The sequence below is a fragment of the Protopterus annectens genome, chromosome 7.part0, assembly GCF_019279795.1.
Source record: "Protopterus annectens isolate FY-2018-M chromosome 7.part0, PAN1.0, whole genome shotgun sequence".
In the NCBI taxonomy this organism is placed as follows: Eukaryota; Metazoa; Chordata; order Ceratodontiformes; family Protopteridae; genus Protopterus; species Protopterus annectens.
Genome location: NC_056739.1, coordinates 1,611,503,313 through 1,611,505,812, shown reverse-complemented (window position 1 = coordinate 1,611,505,812; position 2,500 = coordinate 1,611,503,313). Strand labels below are relative to the sequence as shown.

At 37.7% G+C, this 2,500-nt stretch overlaps 1 protein-coding gene across 3 annotated transcripts in view; it reads right to left on the bottom strand.

The window, feature by feature from the left end:
* SEMA3F (semaphorin 3F) overlaps window positions 1-2,500 on the bottom strand; it is an 861,789-nt gene that overhangs the window by 310,339 nt on the left and 548,950 nt on the right. The gene's annotated exons all lie outside the window — the stretch shown is intronic.

Sequence of the window (2,500 nt, the reverse complement as noted above, 5' to 3'; positions counted from 1 at the left end):
TTTCTCAGTAGTAACACTTTTATATGATTGACTAGAACAGCCCCTTTTCACCTATCATCTTCCCAGGTTTTGAGTCCTTCTCCTGGCTTTTTGCATAGAAGCGTGGTTACCGTAGTATACTTTGATGAAGTGTGTACAAAAAATATATATATATATATATATATATATATATATATATATATATATATATATATGTGTGAGTGTGTGTGTGTGTGTACATATATATATAAATATATTTTTATTTTATTTATTTTATTTATTTTACATTTGTTAACCGGGCTAGTCTGGCTGGATACATGTCCATTTTCAGCAGAGGCCCGAGGAGAAAAGCTCCACTATCAGACTAAGACAATACATGAGGAATACTTTACTAAATAAATCAATTTTTTAAAAAACAAAAAACAAAAATGTACAGAGACAAAATACAGTATGCCTGGACTATTTTAAGTAGGTAACAAACAGAGTTCACATTATGTGGCTGAGGAGTTAAGCTCAGGCACAAAAATATAAAGTTGAGTTAAGGATATCTGTAGTCAAGCTAAATAATTTAATCATCGGTCAGTAGGTTAGAAGGCAGATTTGGTAGTTAGCAGAGGGAAAGAAACTGATGGTAACAAGTGTTAAAAAAGCAAGTTAGAAGGTAAACAGGTAGATTGGTAGTAAAGCTATGGGAAAAAGGGGAGAAAAGATAGATAGAAATTGTGGATAGAATAAGGTTACGTAGGGTAAAAGTATTTTAACATAGTTAAATGTTATGAAAGTCAAGTTGAAAAGGAGAGTGAGGAAGCAGGATAGAGATGAAATGCTATGGTAGTAGGATAAAGATGGTCTAGGTATGGCTGGAAAGAAAATAGAGAGAGGATGGCTATACGGTGAAGTAGGCAATAAGATTGGAGAAAAAGAGTGAAGGTCCAGTGAAGGGGGCTGAGGATGTTAGTCTAGGTAAGAAAGGGAGTGGAAAGAATTGCAAGTAGCAGACTGGATAGAGTAATGAACAGTACTATGCTCAGTCAGGATTGGAGCAGGGGCATAGCCAGTGAATTAGTAGGTGGTTTTTTATCTGTTTTTTGAAAAGGTGACATGATGTTAGGGAGGTCAGTTCAATGGGAAGTTTATTCCAGTAAGAACCGATAGTGTTTGCAAATAGGGAATCACCTGATTTGTTATGAGATTTCAAGGTAGTAACTAGTAACTTGTTGGGTGATCTGAGTGTCTTGAGATTTTTATAAGGTGTGATGAGTTTATTTAGTATGGGTATATTGGATGGGTAATGAAGAATTTTGAAAGTGATGATTAGTTGTTGTAGGAGTATAAGGTTCGGGAGTTCAAGCCAGTTGAGTTTCTTTAAGTTAAGACAGTGGTGAGTTTGGAAAGGTGAGCCAGTGGCAAATCTGGCTATACTGTGGTAGGCAGTATTCAGTTTCTGAAGATTGCCTTTAGATAAGTTGACAAAGGAGGGGGAGGCGTAAGTTAGTGTAGAGATAAGGTGAGTTTGGGCAAGGGCTACTCGGGAGGTTGAAGTGAGATAGGGCTTTAGCCTGTATAGGGCACCAATCTTTTATTGACAGTTTTGATAGTTAAATCAATGTGACAGTCAAAATTTAGCTGGTTATCTATGGTGACGCCTAGGAGTTTAGTGCAGTTGTCAGGTTTGATGATAGTGCCATTACAGGATGTTATAGAAAAAGAGATAGGGGTGGATTTAGAGGTAGGGGTAAAGAGTAGTAGTTTGGTTTTTTTGGGATTAAGGAGGAGACAGATGTGTTGAAACCAATTTTCTGCTGCAGTAAAGACTACTTGGGTAGTGGAGTGGAGTTCTGCTGGGGTAGAGGCAGAGCAGATGAGAGTGGAATCATCTGCATATTGTATACATGTGGATGTTGGTAGGGAATTGGGCAAATTATTGATGAAAATGGAGAAAAGTAGGGGGCCTAGGATAGATCCTTGTGGGACACCAATAGTAACAGGGAGTTGAGTGGATAGATGGCTGTCCCACAGGACAGCTTGTTTTCTATTAGTCAAATACGAGTTGAACCACTGTAATGCTTGAGAATCCAGTGATAGAGATTTTAAGGTATCGAGGAGAAGTTGATGGTTGACCATATCAAATGCTTTTGAGAGGTCCAGAAATAGTGCAGATGAGAATAGGTTTCTATTTCGATTTTTATTTATGGTGTCAGAGAAGGAGAGAAGGGCAGTAGTAGTGCTGTGGTAGGGTCTAAAACCATGTTGAGAGTCTACAAGCAAGTTGTTATTTAAGAGATAGTTTAGAAGTTGATGGTGAATACAGCGTTCCATTATTTTGGATAGAGGCGATAGAAGGGCAATAGGTCTAAAATTGGATAGTTCATTAGAGTTTCCACCTTTATGGAGTGGAATAATGTGGGAGATTTTCCAGCAGGATGGAATTTTGGATTCTGTTATGGTTCTGTTTATTAAGATGGATACTGGGTAGGCTATTTCTTTTGCAGCTAATTGAAGGTATTCAGCTGGAAGTTTG